This window comes from Pipistrellus hanaki (genome assembly GCF_964339955.1).
Source record: "Pipistrellus hanaki genome assembly, chromosome: 17".
NCBI lineage: Eukaryota > Metazoa > Chordata > Mammalia > Chiroptera > Vespertilionidae > Pipistrellus > Pipistrellus hanaki.
This window is the reverse complement of record NC_140519.1, coordinates 18,625,260-18,652,750: the sequence shown is the minus strand read 5'-3', so window position 1 is coordinate 18,652,750 and position 27,491 is coordinate 18,625,260. Positions and strand designations below refer to the sequence as shown.

General features: G+C 39.9%; 1 long non-coding RNA gene across 1 annotated transcript; it reads left to right on the top strand.

The window, feature by feature from the left end:
- Window positions 1-261: 261 nt before the first annotated feature.
- Window positions 262-27,491, top strand: LOC311611879. Its single transcript, XR_014793171.1, has 5 exons — window positions 262-1,398; window positions 13,645-13,827; window positions 14,787-14,856; window positions 18,154-18,381; window positions 22,668-27,491. It is a non-coding gene; the product is annotated as an uncharacterized lncRNA (long non-coding RNA).

The window sequence follows — 27,491 nt, the reverse complement described above, 5'->3', positions numbered from 1 at the left end:
TCGGCCACCGAATGCCAGAAACCTAAGATCTACAGGAACTACAAGTACCGAGAGGCCAGGCGGTTCAGCGTCCGCGGAGAGGAGGAAGAGGAAGGCCATAGGAAGGGGGGCAGAAAGGAAGTGGTCGCTCGCGCTGCCTGCCGGGAGTTGTAGTTTTATCTGGATCGGCTTTGCTGTCTTCCCCACTCTGGGGCCCAAGGAAAGGAGTATGAGAGACCATCTTTCCTAGGATGCACTGCGGTCCATTCAGCTTCACTTCCTCTCCTGGCGGAGGAAGGATACACAGGGAAGCTTTCTCGTCAAAGCCGAGTTAAAGGGGATGGCTGTCGGAAGCAGAGGGTCTCAAGTTCACGGCTTCTAGAAGGGGAGGGGGAATAAAAGGCTCTCAGTGAGAAGGTACAGTAAATACATGTCCAGCGACATGACGGGCTGGGAAGTTGAATGAAATGGTCTTCTCTAGGCTAGCGGTCATAAGAGAAAAGGGGAAAAATAGTGGATTGATTCTCGGAGTGTTTAATGCCCTTTTTTTTTTTTTCTTTCTTTCTTTCTTTTTTTACTTCCATACTTTTTTTATTCTCATTCTTCCCGCTATTCCAAGCCACTGAGGCGCCTGCGCCCCATTTTCTGCCTTTTTCTGTCTCTCTACCGAGGGTCGCAAAGAAGCCATTTGTTTCCTCCTTCCTTGTACGACTGCAGTTTACAGTATGAATAATACCTCCTTCCCTCAGAGATAGTGATAGCAGCCATCATGACGTTCTTGATTTATGTCTGTCATAGCCTAGCCATACACCATATCAGTCGCTCTTCGTCTTAACCTTGTTAGAAAGCAAGTCCCGAAAGGAAATGACTTGCTCAAGTTCACAGTCCAGTAAGTGACTGGATAGGTACAAAGCTAGATCTGAACCCCTTTTACAAACAGGGACATGGGCAGGAAAGGTAAGGCTAGTATTAATAAAATAGTAACTAACTTCTGGTTCCTATTATAGTTGTTGACAAAGAAAAACCAGCCTAAGGAAAAAAAAAAATCTTATAAGAGTTTGAGCCAAACTGACCCAATTGCTGGGAAGCAAAATCTCAATGGATTGAGAAAAATGTTCCAGGGAATGGCTGTTTCGAAGCTTTATTTTAAGCATTTTAGAACCAAAGGAGGAGATGTAAGAGGGTTATATAAAACTCATTGTTGGTAGCTTAGAGAGGTGGGAGAAAGCACTGCGGGAAAATTTCTGAGATTCGATAAGAAGTAAAACGGAGAGACATCTTTTACGTTGGGAGCTACAAGAATGACCTTTACAGCACATAGAGATGGTATGCGAGCAACAAGATAGCAACATGGTCTCGTGTCCTGGCGCCGGCGGTTGTGCTGTTTAGTGGTCTAGAAAAGAAAATTACACTTCAAAGGTATGTTATCCTTAGATGCACAAAGGCGGAGGCAATTTCAGAGGTAAAGACTGACCTTTGTCAAGGAATAAACTAAATGCCTAGGACAGGACTACCTACCATGACCTGCTTTATGTTAGGAATGTCTACATTCAGACAATGCTGTGTGGTTACTCTGGTCTCTTTGGGTTTGTAAGACCAGCTATGGAGACCTGCCCTGAGCTTGTCAAGTTTAGTATGTGTCCCCCTTTCATCCACAGAGAGTATATAATATGCTCGAATACATCATCTCACCCTCAGACCAGTCCTGCCATACCTTTACCAGGTGTGGTTGACTTCATTTACAGTTACAGAAACAGACTGGAAAGAAGTGAGTGACTTGTCCAAGGTCAGATCGCCAGTGTTATCTCAGACTCAGTGTTTTTTATAGTACTTTAAAATATATATATATAAGCCGAAACCGGTTTGGCTCAGTGGATAGAGCGTTGGTCTGCGGACTGAAAAGTCCCAGGTTCGATTCTGATCAAGGGCATGTACCTTGGTTACGGGCACATCCCCAGTGGGGAGTGTGCAAGAGGCAGCTGATCGATGGTTCTCTCTCATTGATGTTTCTAGCTCTCTATCCCTCTTCCTCTCTGTAAAAGGTCAATAAAACATATTAAAAATAAAAAAATATATTTTTTATTGATTTTTTTTATAGAGAGGAAGAGAGAGAGAGAGTGTGTTAGAAACATCAATGAGAGAGACATCGATCAGCTGCCTCTTGCACACCTACTGGGGAAGTGCCCGCAACCAAGGTACATTCAATGTGCCCTTGACCAGAATCAAACCTGGAACCTTTCAGTCCGCAGGCCAACCTCTATCCACTGAGCCAAACCGGTTTCGGCAGTACTTTCTTTACAAAAGAAAAAAAGAGCTGTTAAGGTCAGACCTTTTGTTAAGCCTCAGGGTCACCTTAGTGACTCCAGGAGTTGTAAGAACTAGAATCTATAAGGAAGTGTAAAAGCTTTATTTTATTGTGTGCTAAGAAACTGCCTTTTCATGCAAAACACACATGTTAAAATTGAAAGCTAGTGTTATTAAAATTATTTTACAGTCGGTCCCTTTCACTTACCATTCTGTAAATTCTTGTTTTCAAAGCCTTAGATAAATAAACATGCTCAAAATTTCCGAAACATTTGGCACAAAATAGATAATGTAAGTGTAGTCCATGAGATCATTTGAGTCTTCCATAGCTGCCAAGGTAAGGTTAGGTTTTTGGAGTAAACAGAATTAAATGCTTGAAATGAACCATCTGTAAGACTCTCCTAAAGAGTCTTAGTATTGACTTTCACCTGAATTGTGTGTAATTTTCTTCAAAAGAAATAATACGTTTGGGCCGAGACCAGTTTGGCCCAATGGATAGAGTGTCGGCTTGGGGACTGAAGGGTCCTGGGTTCGATTCCGGTCAAGGGCATGTACCTTGGTTGCGGGCATATCCCCAATAGGGGGTGTGCAAGAGGCGGCTGATCAATGACTCTCTCATCGATGTTTCTAACTCTCTATCTCTCTCCCTTCTTCTCTGTACAAAATCAATAAAATATATTTTAAAAAAAGAAAGAAAGAAAGAATACGTTTGGAAGAGAAAACCTTCAAAATTTAATTGTTTTCTCGCCCAATTCTACTTTATCCATGCGAAATAATGTTACCTTTAAACAAGATACCCATCTTGTTTAAATGGTCTTACTGGTGAAACAATGAGACCTCAGTTCTTGCCTTCTTGAAGGAAAGACTTCAATCAAGAGACCAAGCGTAGAAAAGGAAGCGAAAATTTATTGACTGTAGCAAAAACACACTTAGGACCCTGAGACAAGTAAGGGCATAGAAAAGCAGCAGGAGAGCACAGGCTGGTCTGCTTTAGACCACTGAGAAATCAGAGAAAAGGGGGCCTTGGAGACAGATTCAGGGGGTTAGCCAGGGATGAGCTGTTGCTGCCCATTGCTCTCCCGGTTGCAAGTCTCTGGAGTCCCTTGAAGTTTAGGAAATAATGTGCCTGTGGGGAAAGGGAGTGGCATGGCGTGCTCCCTGGAGGGAGGTCTCACTGGGACCTGAGTTTTCAGAAGTTTTAAAGGCTGGGCTTTTAGAGGAATTCTTAGGGGATCAATAGAGTTTTCACCAGCTTTATGCTAATGTACCAAGATGAGATTTATCCTCTTAATTTGTCTCTTGTTGGGTGCGGTTGGGAAATGGCACTAATTGGATTTCTATCTCCCTGAATAGGTAATTTAAGCTATTTACCCTCTGGTTGAGAGAAGTGCAAAACATTTACTCTTTTTTTTTCTCTCTCTCTCTCACACACACACACACACACACACACACACACACACACGGGCACCTCACACCCACATATGTGTCTAAACCATTTCCTCTTAAGTTTCCTTGGTTTAAGGAAGATATGACTTATTATGGGGCTGCAAACTGCTGTTTAACTATCTCCCTTAGTTTTCCTATTCTGCTTGTTCTGGAATTTTCCAGACTTCTTACTATTCTATAACAATGGTGTTTACCTTGAAGGGGATAATTTTCAATAAAGTTTTTCATAAAGAATTAATTTATGCAGGAAAAGTGGTTTATATCTGTTTTGACAGTAGTTTGGTGGTAATTGCTTACATGATCTAGGAACTGATTTTCAATTGAGTGTTTATAAGTTGAGAAATGGGATGTCCTTTAAGTGGAAATAATTTTTGCCATGACTGAGAAGGTACACCTGCAGTAAAATTTCATTTTTCTCATTCAGAATTCTAACCATTGAATTATTAACATCTCGGAGCATGTGAAAGCTGGCAGGCAGCAGTGTGCAATTCGAACACTGTCATGCATTTTTATGTCTTATCTTCACCAAGCCAAGTTGTCCTTATGGGTGATACCTATGAACAGTGAAATATATTTTTTTAAATTGCACCTGAATATGTCATTCTGAATCGTACCTTGACAAAATAACCACTTCCCATCATACTGAAAAAACGGGCAGCCTTTCTCCTTATGTGGGGCCTTGATTAGGTGGAAGCATTCTTCTCAAACTAAATTTGATACTTAAACCCTTTTGTTACTATAGTTCTTCTAGTTTTAAGAATTGTACTTTTGAGGGGGGATAGAAATACCCTGGTGTAAAGCATATTATATTTAATTGGTGGGGGGGAGAGTAAGTTTTTAGGCAATTCTAGAATTAAATTAGATCATTTAACCTGAAGATCACTTCACTAATGAATCTGTAAATGCAAAGTTCTCAGAGTAAGAAAGCTAACATAAATAAAGGGGTAATGATATTAACCATGCCAAGTTCAATTTGTGAATCAATTGGCTGCCTCCAGCATGTATCCTGACCAGGGTTCAAACTGCCAGTGCATGTGCTCTGTGCTCTGACCAGGAATCCAACTGGGGACCTTTCAGTGCACAAGATGAGGCTCAACCAATGGAGCTACACTGATCAGGGTTTCTTATAAGGCCATAGGAGTGCTAAAAGCTTTTAATCTATTTATATGAGTTACATGTGCTTCCTTCCTCTTCCTCCAAAATTCCATGATCTTAATTGCCTAATAATGTTCATAAGATCTTTGTGGGATGCATAATAGCTCTTTTTCTTGTCTCAGTATTACAGATGGGAAAAATGAGCTAGGCACCTAATGTTAGCTGCTCTGATATATAACTCTTCTACCACCATCACTCTTCCATCACTTGTATCTGAATTACAAAATTCAGTTAAAACTAAAATTCGTCTATCCCCCATAATTTCTAGTATGGCACTTTTAAACTTGCTGGATTGCTTTTAACAAACCTAGTAAATGTAAAATCTGAAGACATCTACTTAACATAAAAACAAAAGGCATCCACTTCACAACGGAACAGGTATTGTTTTTTCCCTTTTAAATTGCACAAGGAAGTGAAGTATCACAGAGAAGTTTTATCCAAGGGTGGAAGGGGGACTTTAGGAACAAAATTGCAGAGAGTATTTGAAGAAGAGTGATTGGCAATATTTGGGGATTGTTTTAAGTCAGCCACATTCTTCCTCCTATGGAATGCACATCTGTACTAAGAGCTGACTGTTTACTCCAGATCCCTACCCCAGACAACCAGATGTCAAGTTACAATCTTTTGTTGAAGTTTGGGGTGGATGTGGGAGGGACTTAATTACTGAGGTGGGTATTATAGGAACTTAAAGGCCAGCCCTATCCCAAAGGAGCTTACATTCTAATAGAAGAAATAGCCAGATCTAAACTCATAAATACAAGTCGAATAAAGCATATAATCAATCAAAGCTATACAGGAAAATAAATATCACAAATTCCATGTTACTTTAATCTTTATTTTTTTAATTATTGATTATGGTATCACATAATTTTCCTCATCCCCCCATTTCTATCCCAAACCCCTCCCCACATATACCCCCACCCCCTTGTTGTCCATGGCCACTGGTTAGGCTTATATGCATGCACACAAGTCCTTTGGCTGATCTCTCCCCCTTACCCCACCTTCCCCTATCCCTCTGAGGTTTGAGAGTATGATGGCTGCTTCTCTTTCTCTGGGTCTGTTTTTATTCATCAGTTTATGTTGTTCATTATTTCCTCTAGATGTATGAGATTATGTGATCCAAGAAATACCCTTGTAAGAACCGAAACTGAGACAAGCCATAAAGGTTATGCTGAGAGGCAAATGAATCATCTGTAGTGAGTTCCTTTCTGGGCCAACAGTTCTTTTGAGTCCCAATTTCAATGTCAAATAGTTCCTTATGTGTGCATGTCAGCCATGATATTTCAGATCTGATTGGTGGACAAATGGTGGTAATGCAGGTCCGACCGTCTCTGGTTTGGTCATGGGCATCCTTCAGTGACACGCAGCTGCTGTCTGCTGGTATGGCGAGGCGTCATTGGCATCTTCCATCTCTGAACTATTTCTCTTCTGTCTTCATGGCTGGAGTACTTCTGTCTATTCCTCTCTGTTACAGGAATCCAGATGGTCTCGGAGTTGTTTTCTGAAAATATACAAGCATATTCTCGACCAAAAGTTAATAAATTTTCTATAAATTTGACTTGGTCCTTTTACTTTTCTTTTCTTTTTTTTCCCCCCAAATGATTTTCCTCTGGCTCGTTTTGACATCATGTGTGTATTTTCTTTTTTTTTTCTTTTTTTTCTTTTTTTAAATATATTTTATTGATATTTTACAGAGAGGAAGAGAGAGGGATAGAGAGTTAGAAACACCAATGAGAGAGAATCATCGATGAGCTGCCTCTTGCACACCCCCTACCGGGGATGTGCCCGCAACCAAGGTACATGCCCTTGACTGGAATCGAACCCGGGACCTTTCAGTCCCCAGGCCGACGCTCTATCCACTGAGCCAAACCGGTCTTGGCTCATGTGTGTATTTTCATGGGTATCTTGCTGTTAGCGTTTTTAATGAAGGTTAATTTTCTAAAGTACAAATTTTTTAGATGTAATTTACTCACAGGATATTTTCCCTTACATGATATTATTCCATTGTCACCCCCTTTTTTAATTTAAATAATAGGAGGCTTTTGGAAATTTTATAATGTAGTCTTGATAGCTTTTACATTTTAATTATTTGCGCTAAACTATGACTGCTTTAGGTTCATTACATGTTATCCAATTTTGTCATGAGATGCTCTGCTAATCAGAATTTTTGTTAACACTTTAGGAACAACTTTTTGTACAATACAATCAGTTTTTCTAGAATATTCGTTTATTTCCATTAGCCAATTTAATTTCCTCTGAGAAATTGGCTACTATTCAACTGTCAAACTCCACACTCTAACAACAATCTTATTTACCATGTGTGTATTAGTGGAAATGATTATTTGCCTTCTTGAGAAGGGCCTGAGCATTCCTGCTACTACCCTGTTTCCCCGAAAATAAGACAGTGTCTTATATTAATTTTTGCTCCCAAAGATGCGCTAGGTCTTATTTTCAGGGGATGTCTTATTTTTCCATGAAGAAGAATACGGTACACATTTATTGTTAAATGAAAATAAAGGAAATTTATTACCTGTATACGGTATGGTAGTACAGTAGTTGTCAACACAAACCAGACAAACTGTGAATCCTACAGTATCAAGAATTTACTCATTTATTCAATGAAAATCATGTCATCATCTTCTGGAACATCATCATAACAATCCAATTCCTGAATTTCCTGGTGAATTTCTTGTGACTCCATTTCTTTCAGAATCAATGGACCAAATCTCTCATGTTTAGCAATTGCACTGTCTTTAAATAAGTACTTCTTGTCAAGGTTGCCTGCGACCAGTTTACAGTAAATTAATTTTCATTCTGAGACAGAGCCTGGGGGGATGCCTTATATTTCACTCAGAAGGAAACCTGTAAGTAGGTCTTATTTTCGGAGGATGTTTTATTTTCGAGGAAACACAGTAGGCTGGACTTGGATATTAAAAACCCACTTGCCCACACCATTGGTACAAGACCACTCAAACAAGTCTTGTTTCAGTTAGAGGGCAGCTGCTGTCAGCCAAGACTCTGTCTGTTACCTGGGTCCCAATTTGAACTGTGCATGGGAAGGGAAGCAGTCATGGGGGCAGGAGACCTCCCTCAGAAGGGGTAAAGGTTCAGGCGCCTGCCAAGTTGCGGGGGGGTGGGGTGGGGGGGGTGTTACCTTAATCTTTAAAACAATCCTGTGAGATAGGTAATATTGTCCTTCTACCTATGAGAAAATGTAACAGAAAGGTTAATATTATCATCATTATTACTAGCCAACTAGCAAGTAGCAGAGCTGGGCTTCAAATCAAGGTTTTCTTCCATGTTCAGCCCTCCCTCTTTCCACTACCTCACAACTGCTTAAGTGATGTGAGAGAGAATTAGCCAAAAAGTGAGTGCAAACTAGTGGCCAATGGCCAAATTTGACTTAGTTGCGTTTTTATTTGGCCAGCAACTATTTTTTTTTTTAATATGAACTTATTTGAGCAGTGGCCAGCACTTCACTCTTCAAGGCTGTACACCAGGTGCCCTTGACACAAATTACCTGCCTGGCTTCAAAAAGCATTTTGTGCTTTCTGTAGCAGGCAGTAACGGGACGGAGATGAACTGTTCTGAAAAGTTTCACAGAGAAGTTATATCCGAGGGTGGAAGGAGGACTTTAGGAACAAGAATTGCAGAGAGTGTTTGAAGGAGAATAGCAGTATTCATCATAATATAAAAGTGAGAGGGGTCAAACACAAAGCTAGAAGTTATTTATGCCTTATCACGGTAGTTCTCAAACTTTAGTAAGCATCAGAATCAAACAGAAGGCTAAAACAGGTTGCTGGGCTGCATCCCAGAATGAGTGCCTCTGGAATGAAGCTTAAGAATTCCCATTTCTAGCAAGTTCTCTGGTACTGTTGTTGTTGGGCAAGTATTATACTTTGAGAATCTCTGTCGATCAGACTGTAAGGCACTTAGGGGGAAGGGCTTAAGCCAAGGTTTTGCTTTGTATTTCTGTTGCTTTAAGTACAAAAGGAATTTCTTGATAGAATGTTTTAAAAAGAAGAAAAGTCTGTTATCAATTAGAATTTATAGTTTTCAACATTTTTGATGGATCCTCCAATTTCTTTTTTTCTTAAAAAAAAAATATACTAAAAAAAAACCCCACAAAGTTGTATCATCATCATCATCATCGCTATTAACACTTAATGGGGCATCTATTATGCACCAAGGTCTTTACAATATGTATATACTTAATCCTTATAATAGCCTTATGAGCCAGGTACTGTTATTATCATTCTTATTTTACAGATGAGGAAACGGAGGCACCGAGGAGAGGAGTTAACTAACTTGCTCAGTGTTTCACTGATGGTCAGTGACCTAATTAGCACTAAAATCCAGGCACTCTGACTCCAGAGCCTGTATGCTTAGCCATTATGCTATACTGACTGTCATGCTACACCACAGTGCATACTGTTTTTAACCTGTGTTGTTTAATCACATCATGAACAATCTTGATAACTCTAAATATTCTTGTTCAATATTTAAAATAAAAGCCTACTTTTTTCTTTGCTTCATTCTTGGCAACCTGCGTTAAGGAAGTCTATCAGTGCCCTTTTCTAACAGCATTTACTCACTTAGTGTCTCTGTGAACATTGTTGAAATAACAACAAAGGATTTAGAATATCACATAAACTTTGTTGAGAAAGCCTCAACATTGTTTGGGAAGATTGACTCCAGTTTTTAAAGAGGTTCTCCTGTGGGTAAAATGCTATCAAACAGCTTCACATATTACAGAGAAACCATCTCTGTAGGAAGGAAGAGCCCATCAATGCAGAAAATCTCATTGTGGTCTTATTTTAAGAAATTGCCGTAGTCACCACAACCTTTAACATCCACCACTCTGATAAGTCAGCAGCCATCAATATCAAGACAAGACCTTCCACCAGTAAAAAGAGTATAACTCACTGAAGTCTTAGATCACATGTGTCAAACACAAGGCCCGCGGGCCAAATCCAGCCCGCCAGGCCTTGCAATGTGGCCCGCACCGAGCTGTCATCACTGCACTCCGCTGTCAGTTTATGACATTGTCAGTTTATGACTGTTCAGTAAACCATTCGGCCCGCGATTTAGGCTGGATTTTAGATTTTGGCCCCTTCTCTGATTGAGTTCGACACCCCTATCTTAGATGATGGTATTTTTAAGTTAAGATATGTATTTTTTTAGACTTAATACCATTGTACACTTAAGAGACTACAGTGTAGTGTAAACATAACTTATTATATGCACTGGGAAACCAAACCATTTGTGTGAGTTACTTTATTGCGACGTTTGCTTTTTGTGATGGTTTGAAACCCATAATATCTCTGAGGTATGCATGTAATAAATTTCAAACATTGAAAAGTCTGCAGCAAAATAATATTTAAAATATTCAGCCTTAGCTGGATAGAGCATTGATCTGCGGACTGAAGGTTCAAGGGCATGTACCTCGGTTGCAGACTTCTCCCAGGCATGTCCCTGATTGGGGCGCTTGCAGGAGGCAACCAATTGTGATCAATATTTCTCTCTGTCTTTCCCTCTCTCTCCCACTCTCTCTAAAAATCAATAGAAAAATATCCTCGGGTGAGGGTTAAAAATATATATATATATATATATATATATTCATGCACTCACTACTTGGTTTAACATATGTCAATATTTTATCATATTTGCTTTAGAATCCTGCCTTCGGGGCATTGGGGGCAGACAGACACACACAAACATAAATAGAGCCTGGCCAGCATGGCTCAGTGGTTGAATATCAATCTATGTATGAACCAGGAGGTCATGGTTTAATTCCTGGTCAGGGCACATGCCCAGGTTGCAGTCTCAATCCCCAGTCTGGAGATCATTGATGTTTTATCTCTCCCTCTATGAAATCAAGAAAAATATATTATTTAAAAAAACACACCTCACCTCTTTAGAAAAACAAACAAAACACAGATATAGTCAGTATGATTTTGAGGTTTAACTTTGCTTAAAACAAAATTGTGCCTTATAAGGGAAATGACCATTTCCCTAAATAAAAATAGGATATTCAATAAACTTAATAGTGGAGGAAGAATTTCTGTGGTGAACAATTTCATAATTACTATTGCCATTATCATGCTATCCCAGTAAACACTCCTCTCCCTTCCATACCCATGGGCTTTATTATTAATTACTTGGTGATAAATGTAGTAAACACAGTAACATAAAGCTAGGTGATGTGACTTATATGGCTTACACAGTTTTCATGCTGCTTGTTCTACTTCCCTGTGGTGGAAGTCAAATTCCAACAAGGTAACATCTCAGCTTTGCCCAATAGAACTGCCCGTAGTGATGGAAGAATCCTACGCATGTCCTGTCCTATGTGACAGCCACTAGCCATGTGTGGCTTAAAAAACTGAGCTCGTTTTATTTAAATTTAAGTAGCCAAATGTGGCTAGCGGCTACCCTATTAGACAGGACAGAACTAAGTCCTCCAAATGCACATTGAAATCAATGAGTCCCAAATTCCAGTGAGTCCTGGCTCTGGTAGGGGGTAAAAGGATTGGGACTGACAGCAAAAGGAAACAAGGGAACTTTGGGGGAGGATGCAAATTTTCTTTATCTTGATTATAATGATGGTGACATGGCTATATACTTTTGCCCAAACTCATCCTATATTCAGAAAGTGGGTGTGTTTGATGTACATACATCATATCTAAATAAAGTTGACTTTTCAAAGTAAAATAAAAAAGTTGAGTTTTAGAGACATAGTTCCCCCTCGTGTCTATCTAAAGCATGCCTTCTGCAATCCCAGTTTTTTCCCCTTAGAACCACCAAAGTCATGACTACATTACTGACCCTGTGGGATTTGGCCCCTGCTACTTGTTTGACATTTTTTTTTCCTGGCTGTGCTTCAGCCACACTGGCCTGCCTCCTGGTTGGTCTTCAAAGAGTCCAAGTACATTCCTATCTCAAGGCCTTTGAACTTGCTCTTCTGCCTGGAAAACTCTTCCCCAAGCATTCTTTTAACATCTGCTCACATCTCAGCCATGATGCCATTCCTGCCAGCCTTTCTAAGACAGTACCTCTGTCCTTTCAGCTCTCCATTCCTAGTCCTGCTCACTTTCTTTACAGCACTAATCGCTATCTGAAATTACATGATTACTTGTCTATTCTCCTCTTTCCCCATTAGACTGTAAGGCTGTTCATAAGGGCAGGGAGTTTGTTGATTGTCGGACTCCCTGAGCCAAGCACACAGTAGCCTCAGTAAATATTGTTAAGTGAATGAATGAATGGCTATCATCCATGACAGTGTTTCTCAGCTTGAGATCCAAGCATATATTTGTAGAAAATCCACAAATTCTCTGCAAGATTAAAAAAATTTGTGCTGCCCAGCCAGTGTGGCTCAGTAGTTGAGCATCGACTGTGTATCAGGAGGTCACCATTCAATTCCTGGTCAGGGCACATGCCCGGGATGTGGGCTCAATCCCCAGAAGGGGACATGCTAGAGGCAGCCGATCGTTGATTCCCATCATTGATGTTTCTGAAATCAATAAATACATTTTTAAATATAAAAGTTCATTATCAATGTTTTAAAAAGAACTAATTCTCTAGAACGAGCAGCAAAAGACCTGGGAAGTTAGTAATATAACGTATTTGTAAAATCAGGTATCATTTGCATTGACGTTTTAAAGTAAACAATACAGAGATACATTTAATATAGATCAGAAGTGGAATAAAAATGCTCATACATCTAACACTTCACAATTCAAGTTAACATGAATTTTAAGTGGCTGGGCCAAATAACCACTGCAATTATAGTGCCTTTGCCTCCTCTTCATTTTCCCTTTATTTAGAACTCAATGGTTACTTTTGGTGTAAAAGAAAATAAATTTCACGAATTTACTAGTAGTAAAAGAAATACCTTTTGCATCTTTATTCCAGTAACAACTTTATGTTTTTGTAGAAATGGACAGACCTCTTTTCCTGTTCCTTCTAGCTCTGTCACAAATACTGTCTAATTCAGTTCCTTTTAAAAGTAAGGCAATGGTCAGAACAAGTACTGTCAGACACATTGTCTGTATGTATAGTTGCATAAGTCATATTTAATAGGTGCGAGAAGAGCATACTTGTTTAGCCCTGTGGATCATTTACACATACATTTTATAGTATTCCAAGGTATAAGTGCATTGTAGTTATGATGTACACGAATTTAAACCCAGCACAGTTTGCAAGTAGTTTTTATCTAATTGGGCAGCAATATACGTACTATTGTTGTAGCCCTGGCCAGGTGGCTCGGTTGGAGCATCGTTCAGTGAACTGAGGGGTTTCAGGTTTGATCCCCAGTCCTTGGTAGGGGTACTGGGGGAGGCAACCAAGTGATATTTCTCTTTCACATCAATGTTTCCCTATCCCGCTTCCTCTCTAAAAATCAATAAGCATATCCTCAGGTGAAGATTGGGGAAAGGAAATATAGATATATAAATTATTGTAGGAAATGATATGTATGTGCTAAATTAAAGCATTGGCACTAGGTGTCAGCAAATCACAGTATTGGAGAGCACCTCAAGTTGAACATTGGTAAAATAGCAATAAATGGACAGTATTTCACAAGGACTCCTCTCAATCAACATTTCCCTATTCAAATACTAATTCCATATATCTTGACATTTGTGAAGGTGTGCTCCCTGAATTCAATGGATAGTAATAGATGTTGAGGGAAGGGTCCTATGAGAAAATAAGTTTAGGGAATGATGAGTAAACTAAGTTTTCTTTTTTTTTTACCACTTGTAGGTCTTCTCAGAACCCTCTATGCTGATGACATTGTGACTGTTTGCAGAGAGCAGCAGTGATGGCTCCAGAATGTCTAGGGAGAGGAAGACCTTTGTGTCAAGAGTCTGCTCACAGAATAAGATACTAGGATGTGTCCTTCAACCACATCTGTTTTGCTCACTGTTTTATTTAGAGCTATACCAGGTATTTGGGGGTGATCTGGAGAAGCTAATAGAGATAATGGGGGTGTTTAGTGCCCTAAGCCATCCCTTAGCACAATTATTGATATATAGCATTTCCACACTTTGGCTGTAAAAACGTTTTGGATCTGTATCAGAGGCACACATTTTAGAAAAAAAAAAACAACTGAACAAATAGTATCTCTCATTATGTCCTCTAGTTTTATCAGTGTGCTTGAAAAGGAGTTAATGCTTGCCCATATTTTCTGATAATTTAAGGAGGTTTTTTTTTATTTAATGTTTTGTATTTTTGTATGTATGTGAGGTATTCAACTTATTTATCTTTTTATTTTATATTGCAAAATACCAATTGTCCCAAAATCTTGCTTTAAATGTGGTTTTGGGCCCTAGCTGGTTTAGCTCAGTGGATAGAGCACTGGCCTGTGAACAGAAGGGTCCTCGATTCAATTATGGCCAAGGGCACATGCCTGAGTTGTGGGTTTCATCCCCAGAAAGGGGACATGCAGGAGGCAGCTGATCAATGATTCTTATCATTGATGTTTCTATCTCTCTCTCCTCCCTTCCTTCTTTTTGAAATCAATAATAATAAAAAAAAAATCCTATATAATAAAAGCATAATATGCTAATTGATCAAACCACTGAACAGTGGAACAACCATCCAGACGACTGTCCGGGACCATACTATAACACTCACTGGAAGGTGTGATGCGATTGGTCAGGGGCCCCGGCCATCTCCCCATGATTGCCCCGCAGAGGGAGACCCAGGCCACCAACCAGTGGGCTGCTGTGGGTGGGTGGGGCCTCCCCTGCCAGGGAAGCCCGGGTGCTGGAAGGAAGTCGAGGCTGGTGCTGGCAGCTGGGGGAAGGAAGGCCTACTCATGCATGAATGTGTGCATCAGGCCTCTAGTATTTAATAAAAGGGAAAAAATACTTAGTTAAATGTGATTTTGATTTTGTTTCCAGATTCAGAACCCTTCAGATCAACTTTAAGTTCAATATGTAAAACAGATAAACGCAGTTGAAATGGGGCAAGGTAAGACTTATTTCAACCTGATAGCATCCCTGCCCTTATTCCTACCCTCCCCCTTCCCCCCCTAGAAGAAGCTCCAGAGGGTACTTTGGAAATCATTGGAAAAATTCATCCCATCATATATAACTTAAAATGCCACATCTTTAATATGCTACATTAAAGTTTTTATTTCAATTTTTTTTTCCAAAAATTTTTATTTCAATTATTTTCCAGCAAGCTCATACTCTAATTTATGGAGTCTAAGAACTTTATAATATAACTAAAGAAGAAATTGAAACATCTAATAAGCAAGTAAAATAACAACATAGGGGCTTTGGGGGCCTATAAAATTAGCATATTTCTATACCCCAAATATAATTATACCCATTATTGGCAGTAGTTGACTAAATACCTTCAACACAGAGATTAACTTGGTAAAACTATGTGTTGGTTGATAATTTTACAACAGTGATATTCTTCAATCCACCAAAGCACTGTGATTTAGCCCTAAAGAAATAACCACAAATGTATGAAAATGTTTTTATATTCATAGTATTGAAAATGAACCAAATGTTTAATAATGAGGGGCTGGTTAAATGAATCCTAGCTCGGTCATAACACAGAATACTCTTCAGCCATTACAATGATGTTGTAAAGAAAATGTACCATACCAAGCACCTTAATTATATTGTCTTATTTTAATCCTAACTACCGTATTTTCTGGCTTATAAGACGACTTTTGAAATGAAAAAAAGTCAACCGAAAACCGGGGGTCGTTTTATATGCCGAGTATATCCTGAAAAACATCCCGATAGGCTGCTAAACGAATTTTCCAACTCGATCCCGCACCAATCACTGCAAGGCTGCTCGGACATCCTCTCTAACTCAGCCAATCCAAGCAGGCTTTTTATGCATGCAAATTATACATGTTCTGTACCCGAAGCTACACTGTGTTCTGGTAAAAAGCCTGCTCAGATTGGCCAGTCAGAGAGGCGGTCTATTAAAAAAAGAACTGGTGTTGCCTCGGAAGTGGGGGGTAGTCTTATACAGCAAATATAGGCCTAAACCTATGTTTTAACTGTAAAATTAGGGGGTCGTCTTATACGCCCGGTAGTCTTATACACCGGAAAATACGGTATATCTCTAGATGATTGGTATTATTATTCCATTTATAGACGAGAAAACCTAGAAGTAAAGTTCAGAAAGCTAGTAAAGTTTAGTTGCTAAAATTCAGCCCATTCTGCTCTTAATCCTTGTTCTTAATCACTGTCCTACTGATATGGGAAAATATTTTTTTACTAAGTTGGTTTCTTGTTGTTGTTTTTTTTAATCTCATCTAAGGATATTTTTCCATCGATTTTTTAGAGAGAGTGGAAGGGTGGGCAAAAGAAATAGAAAGAAAGAGAGAAAGATAAAAGAGACACATCAACTGATTGCCTCCCGCACTGGCTCTAACTGGGGATCACACCTGCAGTCCAGGTATGTGCCCTTGACTGGAAATCAAACCTGAGACCCTTTGTTGCTGGGGGGCTGACACTCTAACCATTGACCAACCCATGCCAGGGCTAAGTTATTATTTTAATGCTATTTACTGACTTTAAATAAACAAACAAAAACCTTTCCTCCTATATGCAATCTCTTCTTTCTTTTCAAAGTTACTGATGTGTGGCATTTCCCCCCCGCCCAAGTGAATCTACTTTATACACTTTAGAAATTGATTTTGGAAGTATTAAATGTCTGCTCTAAGAATTCAAACAATACTGGAGATTATAAAGTAGATGCATCTTTAATCATAAAATATATATCTGCATATGATTGGAAATACTTGTGGGCCCTGCTTTATATTCCATCAGTTCTCTTTCTTCTTACTCTAAGGTCCACTTTATAGGCCTGGTTGGAGATGGAAACAGACCAGAAAGGCAATCTAGGTGGAGGAAGGTAGGGCCGGATAACTAACTTTAACAAAGAAGCATCCATTCTGTACGTGGTATGCCATGATGGTTTTGGAGCCGGACTGGCTAGATTTAAGTCCCAGCTTTTGAACTTGGGTAGCTTGTTTGTCCTCTCGGTATCTCCATGTCTTCATAAAATTAAGGTGGTCATTGAACCTACCTCATAAGATTGTAGTTAGGAATAAATTAATTAATTCATGCATGTCAAGTGCTTAAAACAGTGCCTGGAACATAGTCAGTACTCAGTCATCCTATATAATAAAAGGCTAATATGCAAATTGTCCCCTTGGGAGTTTGACCAACTGGGAGTTTGATCTCTCATTATGATGTGTGCTGACCATCATGGGGCAGCGCAGAACTAAGAAAGGCCCAAGCCAGAAGCCAGAAGGCCCCAATCAACTCTGATTACCAACCAGAGCTAGGGACCCTACCCATGCATGAATTTTGTGCACCGGGCCTCTAGTTAGCTATAATTGTCAGGATGGTGATAAAGATGGAGAAGGAGAAGATGATTATGCACAGGTGCAGAGATGAGTGCTTACTATGTACCATACACTTACATGATGTCCCGATTTGATTTGAGTTATATATTTTCATCATTCTATTTTTCTGAGATTAGGAATCTAAAATTCAGAGAGGTTACATATGGAAGCATAGATGGAATCATTAGACCCATTTCAAGAACTGTGAACAAGATAAATACTGAAAGCCACTGGCCAGGAGATAGCAAAATACTGAGGAACGAGATGAAAATAGGCCTGCAGAGTCGTGACACCCTTTAGGACCAAGGGAGCAGTGTTTAACATTCAGGCCTGGTTGCATGCCCAGTCTGGTATCAGAAAACTGTGCTTTGGGAATCCAACTGGTGTATTTTCAGTAAACATTTTCTGTTTTGCTGAAACTGCTTTGGCTCAGTAGATAGAGCATCGGTCTGTGGACTGAAAGGTCCCAGGTTCGATTCCAACCAAGGGCATGTACCATGGTTGCAGGCACATCCCCAGTAGCGGGTGTGCAGGAGGCGGCTGATTGATTTTCTATCTCTCTCCCTTCCTCTCTGTAAAAAAATCAACAAAATATATATTTTTTAAAAAAACATTTTTTGTTTTGTTTTTCCTTAGTTTGTGCTAAAATTATTTCTGAATTATCAGTCTATTTAATTTGTTGCTTTGAGGGAGCAAAAAGGAAAAAGGAGCCCTGGCCGGACAACTCAATTGGAGTGTCATTCGGTACACCCAAGAAGGATGCAGGTTCAATCCCTGGTTGGGGTTTGTACTCAATAATCCTCAAGTGAGGATTTTGTGTGTGTGTGTGTGTGTGTGTGTGTGTGTGTGTGTGTGTTTTGTTTGTTTGTTTGTTTTTTAAATAAAAGGGAACCTGTGGCCATCTTCCACTGGAAGAGCGTGTCAGTTAGACACCAGATGTGCTGGGCTTCCAATGCCGGAACCCCAAGAGGGAGGAGAAACGGGGAGGAGCAGCCTCCTCCCCACAGGCCTTTGGAGTCCTCTCTGCTCTAACCTCGGAGACTGTGAACAGTGCTTCCTGCGGGCGGCCTTTCCCTTACTCATCTGTGCAGCATGACTCATCCCAAGAGTGTTGAGTAAGTGGAATTTTATGGTATTTATATTTTTGTGACTTTTATAAACATGGTGATGTGGAAAGAGCATGGACTTTGGAGTCAGGCAGACCTGAGGTAAACTCCTGGCTCTGTCACTTAGGAGTTGTGTAATGTTGGCCCAGTCACTGACTTCTCTGGGCTTCTTCCTCTACAAAATAGGCATAATTAATTGCACTTAACAGAAGTGGTATGAAAATGAGATGAGGCAGCAAAAAAACCGCCAGTGGGCAGCATAAACTCTGGCGCACTCTCTCTGGCAGACTGTGGGTTTGGATATGCCTTTGGCCATGTCTTGTGTTGATTTTTATACTTTTCTTCTGTACCAGTGCAGTTGACTTCCTCACTTCACCCGTCCCCTCTCTCCCTCCCTGTCTCTTCTGGTCTGTGTCAGTGAACCTGCTATCTTACTTGTTTTGGTTCTTTTACTACCTTAGCTATTGAATTTTTGTTATTTGTTGAGACTTATTTGTGACCTGGTACAAGATCACTTTTACAAATAAGAATGTGTACTTTTTAATTCTTTAATAAGCTGCTATAAACCACTTACAACAGTGCCTGGAATATTGTAAGCACCATATAGTGTTAAACTTTTTTTAAAAATATATATTTTATTGATTTTTTTACAGAGAGGAAGAGAGAGGGATAGAGAATTAAAAACATTGATGAGAGAGAATCATCAATTAGCTGCCTCTTGCACACCCCATACTGGGGATATGCCCGCAACCAAGGTACATGCCATTGACCGGAATCGAACCTGGGACCCTTCAGTCTGCAGGCTGACGTTCTATCCACTGAGCCAAACCAGTTTCAGCTATAGTGTTAAACTTGAAAAATAATTACAAGGTGTGCAATTATATATAAGTCCAGTAGCTCAAAGTTGTTAACTGTCTTGTTCAAATTTTGTATCTTTGAGCTCTCAATATTTAAACTAGTGTGTTAAAAACTCCCTGTGATTAAAACACACACACACACACACACACACACACACACACACACACACACAAAACACTCTGATTGTGGATGTATACGTATTTGCATGTATTTTGCCAACTTTTGCTCCCTGGCATGGGAGTGCGAGATCCCAGTCAGTTGTCTGGATCCCTTCCCTGATCCCTCCCCCTGGGGGTGGAGGGCTGTGCTTCATTGCACAGCAGAGGACTAGGACAGAAGTCAGGGCACTGACTGAGTGGAAAAGGCATCACAGAGCAATACAAGTTCATGAGCTGAAACACACCGAGAATCACAGTGGGCTGACTCCTTTTTGTTAGGTTTCTCTCTGCAACCGAATCATCACTTGCTGCATTAATATTTCTCCTCTCAGATGCCCTCTGCTCCCTCCGCCCTAATTTCTCTGAAGAATAAGTCAACTTTTTGGATAATATTCATCAAATCCCTTCCCTCCAACTTCAATATTCATATGATACCTATGGGGCTGGAAGGTTGGGAAGAAATATTTCTTAACTGAATTCAATAAAAATAGAATCTTGTTGACTGTGGTAAACAGAACACACATGGAGAACAGTGGGGTAAATAGACATGAAACAAATAAACCCAAACAAATTGTGAAAATTGCTGCAGGAGAAAAGAACTATTTCTATAAGGTGAAAACAATGGGTGCACTGTGGAAAGGTGAGGGAAGGATGTTCCAAGAGGAGTGACCAGCTCAGGGAAAGTCATGGCCAGGACAGACCTTAGCCATTGAAGGGCCGAAAGAGGCCACTGAGGTGGGAGCATAGTGAGTAGCTCAGAGGAGGCAGTAGAGATGCAGGGCTACCTCACATAGGGCTGTATGAGCTGTGTTAGAACTTTTAATTTTATTCCAGAAATTGGAGTCCACTAAGGGTTTTAATCAGAGAATGAGATGATTGGAATTACGGTGTCTTTAAAAAAAAAAAATATATATATATATATATATATATATATATATATATATATATATATATATATATATATATAAAATTGATTTCAGAGAGGAAGGGAGGGGGGAAAGATACAGAAACATCAATGATTGGTCAGCTGCCTTCTGCATGCCCCCTACTGAGGATTGAGCCCGCAATCCCGGCATGTATGTGCCCTTGACCAGAATCAAACCTGGGACCCTTCAGGCCAACACTCTGTCCACTAAGCCAAACCAGCTAGAGTCGGAATTATGGTTTTAAATATAATTCCAGCTAGAGGTGGAGAATGACTAGAGATCAAGCATGAAAGCAGGGATGCCATTCAAAAGAACTTTGGCAAATGGAGGTTTGTGGTGACTTCAGAGTACATTTCCCTCCTATAATAGAGTTTACTAAAATCAACTGACTTAATCTGTCAATAATTAGATATACAGTTCGTGATTGATCATAACAGACACTTCACAGGTCTAAAAGGTCTAGAGTTACGACCTTAACCCCACCCTCAATTTAAATTTGTGGGTAATTTGTAAAAAACTATTTTAAAAATTTAAACTTTCATAAAAAGAGTACAGTAAATTTCCATTACATTGGGAATTACACAATGATTGTTAAGTTTGCTGAAATTTACTTCACCTGCCACTTCATTTCTTCCTTTGCTGAAATATTGAAAAGCAAATCCCAAGTAGGTATTTTCATTCCTTCATATATTAAGAATCCATCTCTAAAATATGAGCATTTGCTTATATACCACAAAACTGACAGTTTATTGCTAAAATCTATTTCCAGGTCTATCACCAACTTTTTTTGGTTATAGAAAGATGTTTATAATCGCAAAAATATATTTTCATAGTTCGTTTGTTCAAATCAGAATCTAATTAAGATCCACACAATTATTTGATCTTTTAAAATCCAGAGCACTGCTAGTTTCTCTTTTTTCTCCTGTTTTCTTCTTTGTTTTTGCCTTTTTAAAAATGTCACTGACTTATAGATTCCTTTTCCTGTAAAATGTCTAAATATCCCATATAATAAAAGACTAATATGCAAATTGACTGAATGGCGGAATGACCCGTCGCTATGATGTGCACTGACCACCAGGGGGCAGACACTCAATACAGGAGCTGCCCCCTAGTGGTCAGTGTGCTCCCACAGGGGGAGTGCCACTCAGCCAGAAGCCAGGCTCACCACTGGCGAGTGAAGCGGTGGAGCCGGTAGCCTCTCCTGCCTCGGCATCAGTCAGACATCCCCCAAGAGCTCCCACACTGTGAGAGGCTTCAGGCCAGGCTGAGAGACCCTCCCCCTCTCCCCCACTGTGCACGAATTTCATGTACCAGGCCTCTAGTTTCATAATAAAAATTAAAAAAAATTAAAGCCCGGCTGATGTGGCTCAGTGGTTGAGCATCAACCTATGAACCAGGAAGTCACAGTTTGATTCCCAACAGGGCACATGAAGGGTTATGGGCTCAATCCCCAGTAAGGGACTTGCAGGAAGCAGCCAATCAATTAATCTCACTTATTGATGTTTCTGTCTTTCCTCTTCCTTCCTCTCCAGTCAATAAAACATATGCATATATATATATATATTTTATTGATTTTTTTTTTTTTTTTTTTTTTTACAGAGAGGAAGAAAGAGGGATAGAGAGTTAGAAACATCGATGAGAATCATCAATCAGCTGCCTCTTGCACGCCCCCTGCTGGGGATGTGCCCGCAACCAAGGTACATACCCTTGACCGGAATCGAACCCAGGGCCTTCTAGTCCACAGGCCGACGCTCTATCCACTGAGCCAAACCGGTTTCGGCTATATATTTTTTAAAAGGAAAAAATATGGGGTTTGAGCCTTAATTTCCAATAAGTTAGGCCATCCCTCTGGAATGTTTCTTTGAAGTGTCTGGCATACAACACAGTCCAGTGAACCATAAACATTCCCCACACTTGGCACATATATGCAGTCTGTTAAATAAGAATGCTTGTGCTTAACGTTTTAATTTTATCATTGTCTTCTCAGGTCCTGACCTGCTTACTCACTATGAATTGTCTACTATTACTAAATTAACATAACCTGAAAACAGCACAGTTTGTCAAATGTTTTTAAAAACAATTAAGATAATGGTTTAACTTGTTAACCTCAGCTCTCTTCACCTCAGAAATCAGAAAAATTAAAAATAGTTTGAACTGGAGATAGCATCAGTAAAAGCCAAGTTTGGTTCCACTTTAACAATGCATGCTTTTTTCACCTCAACGTCTGTCTCTGAGCAGGAACAACTTGGATTTCTTTGCTATCATTAGCCTCTTTTGCCAGGGGAGCTGAATCTAGTCACCTGCAGTAACTAGAATTAGATCACTAGTTCTCTTTGCTTTGTTGCTTCAACAGGTTATTGTGCATGAATATTGCCATTTTAAAGTAAAAGGATTTTTAAAAAATCATCTACTGTTAATCCTTTTGAATTATTTATTAGTTTGATTCAAATGCAGGGTGTAATTCCAAATCCAGCATAAACCATATTTGCATTGATATCTAATGTAATTTCATTTATTTAAAAAAAAGGGGGGGGGGGCAGTATCTTCATTGAACCTGTGCTCTCACATTCTAGACTTAATCCTGGCTCTGCCACTTACAAGCTAGAGAAACCATTTAATTTTTCTGATCCATAGTGTTTTTTTTTTCCTGTAAGATGGACATACCCTACTTAACTTATATAGACATAAGGGATAATAGATGAGACTGATTTTAAAATGTAGTTTGAGTAAATTTGGCTATTCGATCAGGCCTTAAAGTAGGAGACGTTTGACAGAAACATATTCGATATTTCGAAAGTGACAGAGGGTTGGGAGCCAGGATTCTTGAACCCTCAATCTACTGTGGCTTCAGTTGTCCTCTCTTAGTCCCTATAACAGATAAATGTACAGAGCAGTAGACCAGAAAGACACTAGCCATAAACATGGGCTGGAGCCTCAAGGCAAGGTCTGGGATGAATTGGCCTAAATTTGGAAGAGATAGAAGAGATTTGAGGAGTTACCTAGTACAATCTCCCAGCCATTTGAGAATATTCTGCCATGGACCATAATTTATTTACCCACTCCCCTAGTGGTTGGCATTTAGGTTGTGCCCCCATCATGCCCTTTACAAATTTTATGTGACTTTTTTGGGGGGTACATATAGCTTTAGGGTCATGTAGGAATATTTCAGTACACTAGATTTCAAAAAGTAGAATTACTGGGTCAAAGAAACATGTAAAATGTAAGTCCTTCCAATTTGCCATCCCCAAAACCTGTGTGCTTGTGCCAACAGTGTGTGGATATAAACCAGCACAGGATGTTATCAGTCTTTCGTATATATTGTGACATCACAATAAGTCTGGTTAACATCCATCACCTCATAGTCACATATGTTTATGCCATTTTTTAAAAGCGTTAAATCAAATTGATTTTTAATTTTATCTCTTTTTTATTTTATTTTTATTTTAACACTTATGAAGAGCCTAGGCATCTCCCTTGTCTATCCTAGCTTCTCCTACCTCTCGTTGGGAAAAGGGTTGTCTCTGGGCATTGCCATTCTGGCCTCCAGGGGGCAGTGTTTCCCTTTTAATACTGTGGAACAAGTATTACAGATAACCTGCACATCGTTAGAGCTTGAGTTGGCCCATTGACTCTCCAGTATAGGTAGTGTGCTACACGAGAGGCAAGATTTTTGCAAACATCACAAGGGTCTCTGGCCCAATGAGTGGAATTTGATAGTACTTCTTGCTACAAGTATGAGGGGGGGAAAAGTATTATAGATAAGACCCAGAAAATATTTAAACAAAAGTTTACAAAGGGCTCCAGCTGAACAGAAGGCAAATGAGTACAGGGAGTCATATACAACTACATAAGGTGGTTCACTAAATGCAATATAGGCACGTCAGCTTTTGACACCATAAGAGGATTCCTCCCTACCTTGCTTCCCACTGCATACACTAAGCACAAGCCTTTTTTTTTTTTTTTCCTTCCTGCACTATGTCCTCAAGCAAACAAGATTCTTCAAAAATTAGCCCCCAAATTGATAAGGCTAGTTCCAGCTAAGGGCTTCCTTCCAAATTCTAGTTTCCAATCTCATTGTCTGCCTCTTCCCTAGATATTGGACCCTAAGCATGTCAGCCCTCTTCTAGGAAGATGGTATTGTCTACCCCTTTACAGAGGTTGTAGCTTCCCCTTGTTGGGAGAGACTTATCTATGGATCTCCCAAGCCCCTCCTTGTCAAGCATGCAAGGCCCTTACCACTTGTATTATCTACTATCACATAACAGATTACTCTGAAACAAAGGCTTAAAACAACATTTCTTTTCTTTTTAAATATATTTTATTGATTTTTTTACAGAGAGGAAGAGAAAGAGAGTTAGAAACATTGATGGGAGAGAAACACCGATCAGCTGCCTCCTGCACACCCCGCACTGGGGATGTGCCTGCAACCAAGGTACATGCCCTTGACCGGAGTCGAACCTGGGACCTTTCAGGTCTGCAGGCCAATGCTCTATCCACTGAGCCAAACCGGTTTCGGCAACAAACATTTATTTTTTTGACAATGTTGAACCCTCAAGCTACTATGGCTTCAGCTGTCCTCTCTCGGTCCATATAACAGGTAAGTATACACCAGAAAAACATTAGCCATAGGTATGGGCTGGAGCTATCTTCCCCAGAGTGAGCAAGGGAGAGTGTGTCCAAGTCAGAAGCCATCGTCTTTTTTATAACCTCATTTCAGAAGCAAAATCTTTAATTGCAGGAGTGAGTGCCAGAAGGCAGGAACCATTATGGGACATACTGGAGGCTTTCTACCACATCACTCTATTTAAGACATTTGTCACGGCTGTGTTGGCAGCAATCTTGAGGGACGAAGTAACATCTCCCTCTGGGACAGAGCAAGCTTAGCTTCCCACCCGCTAGAAAAGCAGTGGGTCCTCCCAAGCTTGCCGTCTTCCCACTGCACATCTGGCATCTATTCAGCCCTTTTCGTCACCCCCATGGACCTTGGGGGCAAGAGGGATTCATGCAAGCATTCTGATGTGCATGCTTTTCATGTTGTGCTGTGAGTAAAACAAATCTTTTTCTCTGACTCACATTGTCTCTCGTCTTCTTTCAGCATCTGTGAAAAAGTAACAGGCTAACCTGTTGGCTTGTAAGTAGAGGGGGAAAAATCAATTAGTAGACCTGAATGTTTGACCCAACTGAGAAACCTAATCAGAATATGTACAGGCCTTTGAGACCAACATTCACATAAGAGATCCAGGCACACATTATTCATTTTATTTGACAAACATGTATGTGTCAGGTGTTATTCTAAGAGTTTATGGTATAAACTCAGTTAACCCATGAGGGAAACACTACTAAAAATCTCTGTTTTACAGATGAGGAAGAGGAGACACAAAGATGGTAAGGAAATTGATTTAAGCCATGCATCTCGTAAGTGTCAAAGCCTCATATTCAGGCAGACACAAACATAAACAACCTGCCTACAGTATCCATTGGTCCACTATATCATGCTGTGTTAAGAGTTTAGGATTGCAGAAGGAAGATAGGGAGGAATGACAAAATAGAGAGCTAATTCCTCAAAACATTAGTTGAAATAATCTTTTATTTCTAATACTAGAGGCCCTGTGCACGAAATTCATGCACGGGTAGGGTCCCTAGGCCTGGCCCGCAATCAGGGCCAATAGAGGCCTTCCTTTGTTCCTTGCTGCCCCCTGGTGGTCAGTACATGTCATAGTGAGTGATCAAACTCCTGATCAGTCAAACTGCTGAGGGACGATTTGCATATTAGCCTTTTATTATATAAGATTGAAATATTTTCGATTTTGTTGTTTCATTGCATATGTGAAGGATAAACTACCATCACATTGATAAATATTTGATTTGGTGTGCTGTATTTGGCTTGTTAGGATGCAATTTTTAAAATGTGCTCTAATATTCAGATTGTGAAGGTAAAAATGCATTGTCACATAAAAGCCTGCACAGGGAGTTTATAACAACTTTACTCATAAATGCCAAAACTTGGAAGCAACCACGATGTCCTTTATTTATTTTTATTTTTTTATTTTAAATATATTTTATTGATATTTTACAGAGAGGAAGGGAGAGAGATAAAGAACCAGAAACGTCGATGAGAGAGAAACATCGACCAGCTGCCTCTTGCACACCCCCTACTGGGGATGTGCCCGCAACCAATGTACATGCCCCTGACCGGAATCGAACCTGGGACCTTTCAGTCCCCAGACCGACGCTCTACCACTGAGCCAAACCGGTTTGGGCCACGATGTCCTTTATTAAGTGAATGGATGAACTGTGATACAAAGGAATATTATTCAGGGCTAAAAAGAAATGAGCTATTAAGCCATGAAAAGGTAGGGGGAGTCTTAAATGCATATTATTAATAGAAGTTCATCTGAAAAGGTTATATATACTGTATGATTCCAATTATGTGACATTCTAGGAAAGGCAAAATTTTGGATACAGTAAAAAAGATATGTTTACCAGGGGTTAGCAGGAAGGGAGGGATGAACAGGCAGAGGGTTTTCAGGGCAGTGAAACTATTCTGTCTGGTGCTATAATGGTGGATTAATGTAATTATACATTTATCCAAACCCATAAAATATACGCCAGTGAACTCTAATGTAGTCTTTGGGTGATAATGATGTATCACTGTAGATTCACTAATTTTAACAAATATACCACTATGTCAGTAGTAGGGGAGATTGTGTATGTGTGGGAACAAGGGTATATGGGAACTCTGTGAACCTGAAACTGCTGTAAAAAATAAAATGTACTTTTTAACATGCTTTGAAAATTGCAATATACTTTAAAATGTAAAATATAATAGTGTATGTGGTAAGTTTTTGTTAACCTTATTTTCTAACTGTTTAAGTCCCCCGTGCCCTTGACCTTGACTTTCTGCCTGTTACCTCCTTTCCTTATCAAGTGTAAATGTCATGGCCTTCACCCAGGCTCTCTTCCTCTGCTTTATTGCCATTTTCTTGAGCCTTCACAACCCAGGTCCAGTCCAGCTGACTGCCTCCCCATGGCTGCCCCAGCGCTGCAGAGCTTTGCTGGGGAAAAGTCACATTGATGAAGTTGATGTCTACTATATCATCTGCAGCCTCCTACATCTGCTCACTCCTCAGTGTGTCCTGCATCTGGGTTCTCACATCAGAGCTTTCTACTTCAAACG